The sequence below is a fragment of the Dipodomys merriami genome, unplaced genomic scaffold, assembly GCF_024711535.1.
Source record: "Dipodomys merriami isolate MVZ:Mamm:240054 unplaced genomic scaffold, mDipMer1.0.p SCAF_19, whole genome shotgun sequence".
In the NCBI taxonomy this organism is placed as follows: Eukaryota; Metazoa; Chordata; class Mammalia; order Rodentia; family Heteromyidae; genus Dipodomys; species Dipodomys merriami.
The window spans coordinates 22731572-22739260 of NW_027203270.1; positions in this window are offsets into that span (position 1 = coordinate 22731572).

The window sequence follows — 7689 nt, forward strand, 5'->3', positions numbered from 1 at the left end:
GGCCAGTCATCCACTACTTGGGCCACAGTTCCATTTCTGGCTTTTTGCTGGCTAATTGTAGATAAGAGCCTCTTGGACTTTTCTTCCTGGGCTGGATTCAAACCTTGGTCCTCAGGTCTCAACCTCCTAAGAAACTAGGATGACAGCTATAATACCAGGTAACATTTTAAGAAATATAATGTTATTGTTATTATTAAGGTATTGTACCAAGGGGTTACCATTTCATAAGTCAGTTAATGAGTGCATTTGTTTTTTGGACAATGTCACTCTTTCCTTCACTTTCCCCCAGTTTCCCCTATTCTGTTCCTTCCCCCAAGTTCCACAGTTCATTTTCTACATAATATCTACTGAATATCATTATTGCACTTGTTCACCTTTCCTCCCTCCTCTTTGGAGCCCCTTCTATTCCCCCTCCCCAAAGAAGACCCAAAAAATCCAAAAGCAAAAATAATCACCACCAACAACAACTACTAACATTTTTAAACTTTTTTTCAACTGTAGTAAAATACATACAATATAACATTTCCCATCATCACCACTTTGAAGCTGTACTGCAGTGGTACAAAGTCTTTCTTCTTGTAAAAGCAGAAACTCTTCCCATTAAATGTCAACTCATCCTCTACTGCTCAGGTATGCCAGCAATTTTTAAAACAATAACTTACTTACAAAGTTTATGCTTGACTTAAAGCTGGAGGAAAGAACTTAAATGAGACATGAAAGAAGTGTCTAACAAAATTTTGGATAGGTATGGTGCCACATTCCTCTAATCCCAACACTCAGGAGGATGAAGTGAAGGCTTGAGAGCTTGGGCTATATAATAAGATGTAGAAGGAAGGAAGGAAGGAAGGAAGGAAGGAAGGAAGGAAGGAAGGAAGGAAGGAAGGAAGGAAGGAAGGAAGGAAGGGAAGGAAGGAAGGAGGGAGGGAGGGAGGGAGGGAGGGAGGGAGGGAGGGAGGAAGGGAGGGAGGGAGGGAGGGAGAAAGTGGGGAAGACAGGCAGGCAGACACCAGCATGGTGGTACAGGTCTGTAATCCCAGCACTGAGGCAGAAGGATTGGAAGTTTGAGAGACCAGCCTTAGGCTACATAGTGAGACCCCATCACCCACCCAAAAAAACCCAGGTCAAGCAGAAGAAAGAGAGATTCTTGCCACAAAGCTCCTCCCCTGGAGTTCGGGGATGCAGAAGGCTTTTTATATGGAAACAGGGTAAATAAAGAGCAGGAAAGTCTCCATCATCTGAGGCCTGTCTCCCAGATGAGGCAGGGCGTGGACCTCCACCTCCTGCGGCTATTTCTTGCACCTTCTTTACAGATAGACACATTACTTTTCTTCAAGTTAAGCCACATGATTTGTGTTAATTAATGACACAATAAATGCTAGGTACTATAGAACTGAAGACTAAAGGGGCTGAGTATTACAAAAGTCATCTGATGCTCTTTGTGTAGTGAGTCTAAAGATTGAGTCAGTGTGGTGGTTCTCATCTGGAAATCCCGGGAAGCTGAGCATGGAAGAGCAAAAGTTTGAAACCAACCTGAGCTACATGGGGGAGATTCTGTTCCCCATCCCCAGCAGTCTCCCTAAAAAAGAGAGCTCCCCTTTAGCAAAAAGTCTAGAAAGGGGTGCAAAGAACAAGGGAGAAGACAAAAAGAAAATTTCTAGCCAGGCACCAGTGGTTTACATCAGTAATCCTGGCCACTCAGGAGGCTGAAATCTGAGGATCACAGTTCAAAGCCAGCCTGGGCAGGAAAAGTCAGTGAGACTCTTATTTCCAATTAACCAGCAAAAAGCCAAAAGTGAAGCTGTGGCTCAAGTGGTAGAATGCTAGCCTTGAGTGAAAAAGGTAAGGGGCAGCAGCACCCAGACCCTGAGTTCAAGCCCAGTACTGGCATGTGTGCACACAACTACACACACACACACACACACACACACACACACACACACACACACACACACACACACACCTCTGCAAAGGAACTTTTTATTTTTGGTGCAAAGGATCAGACCTAGGGCCTTGCACATTCTACTCATGAGTCTGTACCCATGAGCTCCACCCCCAGCTTTCTAATCAGTGCAAATGTTTTAGAAAGCAAAATAATATTTAGATGCCTGGGAACTTTTGCATACCTTTGAACATGTGCAATGTAACTTCTACTACATTCCCTGGAGCAATACTTCTTGAACTGTGCTGAAGACCCAGTTTTGTTTTTGTTTGACTTTCAACCTGTTGGGAGAGTAATGCTTTCATAAGCTACAATAAAAATGAATTGCTAAAAGCAATGAAGTGAAGCAATAGAGAGCTCAGACACTAACTCCTGTATGCCCATACCCCTATCTGCTCTCACACAGAGGCCCCTAGGACACCAATGGAGAAGGGACCATCTCCGTGGTGAATGGAGTGGAAAAACTAGATATCCACCTGCCAGAGGATGAAACTGGATCCTATTTTCTCAGTATGTACAAAAACCAATCCCAAATGGATCAAACACCTACATGTAAGACTGGAAATTATGAAACTACTAGAAGAAAACATGAGAAAATAATTAAGACATTGGTGCAGGCAAAGTGATTTTTGTTTTTTCTGTTTTGTTTTGTTTTGTTTTGTTTTTGGTGTTGATCCTGGAACTTTGAACTCAGGGCCTAAGTGCTGTATCTGTGCTTTTGTGCTCAAGGTTGGCCCTCTACCATTTGAGCTACACCTCCACTTCTGGCTTTTTTTGGGGGGGTGTCTTCTGCTTTTTTTTTAAATTGGAGTTAAGAGTCTCATGGACTTTCCTGTCCAGGCTGGCTTTGAACCCTGATTCTCAGATCTCAGTCTCCTATGTAGCTAGGATTACAGTCATGCACCTTCAGTGTATGGGCAAGGGTTTGCTTTTGGTTTTGGGGTGTTTTGCTGTTGTTTGTTTTTTTTTTTTGGTTCCGGTCGTGGGGCCTGGACTCTGGGCCTGGGCACTGTCCCTCAGCTCTTCAGCTCAAGGCTAGCGCTCTACCACTTGAGCCACAGCACCACTTCCGGCTTTTTTCTTTTTGCTTATGTGGTGCTGAGGAATCGAACCCAGGGCCTCAGGCATGCAAGGCAAGCACTCTACCACTGAGCCACCTTCCCAGCCCCTGTTTTTTTATTTTTATTTTTAGAAAAGACCCTAAAACCACAGGCAACAGAAAGTGACAATACGCTCTGGGTAAGAATCAGACTGTAATCCCACAAGGCTGAGGGAAGATCATAAGCTTGAGATCAGTCTAGACTACATAGCAAGTTTCAGACCCTGCTGAGTCTTGTCATAAGGGTTAATATTTAAAAAAGAAAAAAAAGTATGCCAGGCACTCGTGCTTGTAATCCTAGATACTCAGGAGGCTGAGATCTGAGGACTATAGCTCAAAGCCAGCCTTGGCAGGAAAGTCTGTGACGCTCTTATCTCCAATTAACCATCAAAAAGCCAGAAGGGGAGCTGTGGCTCAAGAAGTAGAGCATTAGCTTTGAGCAAAAAAGCTCAGGGACAATACCCAGGCCTTGAATTCAAGCACAAAATAAAATATGATCAAAAAAGTAAAGTTTAGACAAATGAGATTATATCAAATTAAGAAGCTTCTGGTCTGACACTGGTGGCTCACAATATTGAGATCTGGAGGTCTGTGATTTGAGGGCAGGCTGGATGGGAAAGTCAATGAGAATCTATCTCCAATTAACCAGTAAAAACTAACCTGCAGAATGTCCCAAGTGGTAGAGTGCCATCAAGGTAACTGAGCTGAGCAAACAGGAGGCCCTGGGTTGAAATCCTATTATTGACAAAAGCAAACAAACTAACAAATCAAAGAAGTGTCTACACAACAGAGGAAACAAGAACAAGATAAAACCTTCAGAATGGGAGAAAATACGTGCAATTTATTCATCCAAATGATTCATATCCAAAAACACATAAAGGATTCATTTCAAAAGCATCAAAACAGATAACCCAATTAAAGAAATGTCATGTTCATTGCAGTATTACTTAGCATAGCTAAGATATAGAACCAACCCAGATGTCCCTCAGTAGATGAATGGATTAAGAAAATGTGGCATATATACACAATGGAGTTCTGTGCTTCCACCAGAAAGAATGACATCACCCCATTTGTAAGGAAATGAAAAGTCCTGGAAAAAAATTATATTAAGCAAAGCAAGCCAGGATCAAAGAAATGTAGGTTGCATGGGTTCCAAGTAGAATGTGTCTATGATATTCTTAGCAGGAGATCACAATAGCTCAATCACTAAGTGCATAGGACCATATATAATGAAGTGTATCAAAATGAACTCCAAGAATTAGAAACAAGAGGTTCTTATTATGTTCTGTTTGCAGCTATTTCTAATTTTTTTGTTTTAGTTTTCTGTACCCTTTGTCTTGTATATGTTTATTTGAAAGGGAAAGGGAATCCTAGAAACAGAAGGACAAAGGATGAACTAATGCAACAATGATACTCACTAGACACTATGTTGGAAATAAACTTTACAACTTGGAGGATGGGGGGCGGGGAAGAGTAGGGAGAGGAAAGTGGGAGAAAATGAGGGAGGGGTAACACTGTTCAAAAAGAAATGTACTCATTACCTTAGTTATGTGACTGTAACCCCCCTGTTCCACACCTTTACAATAAAATTTTAAAAATAAAATATAAAAGAAATGGCAAAGCTCAACTCAGTGGTAGAGAGCTTGCTTGGCGTGTGTGAGTGACTGCACCGAGCGCTGAGTGTCGGAATGAGCTGGCCCTGTGTGCACAAGAAGCATAGACTGTGACACTGGCCAGATTGTCAGATCACATGATCTTTTCAAGACATTGAGATAGTTGGGGGAGAGGGATATTTAATAGAGGGAGTGAATTACTCATAGTGTATTGCATGTATGTATGAGAATATCATAAGGAAGCCAATTTGTACACTCTATGCTAATAAACAAAATAGTTACCAGACTCTCATGAGCATACTTTCAAAGACTCCTTAAAAATCTGGGATCCTAGGAAAAAGCAGCTGGGCTAGGTTAGGCTTAAAGATAAACATTGGCATTGTTTCCAATGTGGGGTTATTATGAGTAATATGTGCCATGAACATTTCTGGACTTGTTTCTGGACTTGTTTTCAGTTCTCTTGGTCTCAACACACACACATACACACACACACACACACACACACACACACCTAAGAGTAGAATTATAGGGCCACGTGGTAATCTTCTGAACTGTGAGTCTTTTCCAAAGTGGGTATATCATTTTATAATCTCATCAGCAGTGTATAAGGATCCCAATTCTTCCGGCTTTTGCCAACATTTGCTATTGTCTGTGGTTTGGTTTTGTTTTCTTTGTTTGAGACAGGATATCTCCAAGTTGCCCAGGCTGGACTTCAGCTTTTGATCCTGTTGCCTCAGCCTCCTGAGCAGCTGGGGTTATAGGTATGAACTATGGAGTGGTACCTCATTGTGGTTTGATTTGTATTTCCTGGTGACTAATGAAGCTGGGCATCCTTCTAGGTGCTTGTTGGCTATTTATATTTTTCTTTGGGTAAGGTCTATTTAAATTCTTTGTTTGCTTTTTTAAAAAAAAAGATTTTTATTGCCGGGCGCCAGTGGCTTACGCCTATTATCCTAGCTACTCAGGAGGCTGAGATCTGAGTATCATGATTCAAAGCCAGCCCAGTCAGCAACATCAGTGAGATCCTTATCTCTCCAATAAACTATCAGAAAAACTGGAAGTGGGTACTGTGGCTCAAGTGGTATAGCGCTAGCCTTGAGCTGAAGAGCTGAGGGCCAGCACCCAGGCCCAGAGTTCTATATATATGTGTGTGTGTGTGTGTGTGTACATATATAATATATATATATGTACATATATAATATATGTGTATATATGTATATGTATATAATATACATATATATTCTTGTTATTAAGCTGTAGGCCCAGCTTTTTTTATATAGGGTATCACTGACTTTTTTTGACTGGGCTTAAATCTCAAGAGCCTCCCATCTTCACTTCCCAAGTAGCTAAGATTACAGGTGTGCATTACCACACCTAGCCCTACTCATCCTATCTATCTATCTATCTATCTATCTATATCTATATCTATATATATATTTATATATATATCTGTCTATCTGTCTGTCTATAACATTTTTGGCTTCTACTGGGGCTTGAACTCAGGGCCTTGTGCTCTTGCTTTGCTTTTTTGCTCAAGACTGGTACTCTACCACTTGAGCCACACCTCCACCTCTGCCTTTTTTACTAGTTAATTAGAGATAAGAGTCTCTCAGATGTATCTTCCCAGTTTGCTTTGAAGCTCCATCTTCAGATCTCAGCCTCTTGAGTAGCTCAGATTATATGCATGAGCCACGGCTTGGTCATATTTTTAAGGTCATATTTAAAAAAAAATTCTTCCAGTTTTTCTAGTGGTTTATTGGAGATAAGAGTCTCATGGACTTTCCTGCCCGGGCTGGCTTTGAACCATGATCCTCAGATCTCAGCCTCCTGAATAGCTAGGATTACAGGCGTGAGCCAGCAGTGCCCGGCAAGCAGTAGAGCACTGGCCTTGAGCTGAAGAGCTGAGGGATAGCACCCAAGTCTAGAGTTCAAGCCCCATGACTGACAAAAATAAATAAATAAATAAATAAATGATTCTTAAGCTGGGTGCCGGTAGCTCACACTTGTAATCCTAGCTACTCAGGAGACTGAGAGCTGAGGATCATGGTTCAAAGCCAGGCTGGGCAGTAAAGTCTGAGAGACTCTTATCTCCAATAAACCACCAGAAAACCAGAAGTGGCGATGTGGCTCAAGTGATAGAGCACTAGCCTTGAGCTGAAGAGCTGAGGGCCAGCACCCAGGCCCAGAGTTCAAGACCCACAACTGACAAAAATTATAATAATAATAATAATTCTTGAGTTCTTAAAAGAGAGCTGGAAAGGAGAGACCTCCCAAGCAGTCAGTGTTTTCTCTTTATGGCTATCTGCGCTGGGCTCTTCCGGAAGGATTCAAAACCTCTGTAATCATTATGGCAGATCAGGAGATAGCTGACTGAGCCGAGAACTATATTTCTTTCCTACCTTTTCAGTTTATTATAAATAGTAAATTATACCATTCACATTAGGAGATATGAGGAAAGTCTAAAGTGCTATACAAACATAATGTATATATAATATATTCTTATTATTTCCCTTTATCTAGTGAGTAAGATTCTAAAAATAGGGAGAAACGATTTTTTTTCATTGAGATGAAGGTTGCCATGTCTGTTGCAATCCAGTTACAATACACATTAGTGAGGTTTAGGGCTCACTTTGGCAGCACATATACAAATTAGTGAAGTTTGGCTTTTTATATGTAATTCTTGCAGGATGCTGCGAACCTACTACAAGGAGTGTAAATATGAGTGTTGTCATCCCTCCTCCCACACCCTCGCTTCTTTCAGTGAGGTCACCTGTGTGGCAGACATTGTGCTATAAGCACTGAGAAAACCCGTGGAGTAGAAGGCAGCCTGGGACCCGCGGCCCAGTGGGAACACTTCAGGATTCAACAGCCTGATCAAAGGAGACCCCTGGAGGAGGCAAAGGACAAGTCTCCAGCTGATAACACTTTGCTCTGCAAGCAGAATGAGACTGCCTTGCAGCACCTTTGGTTTTATGGTTCTTCAGTAAGGCAGAACATAAACTAATTAGTTCCTAGAACTTACTTTCCTAGCAAGTTGA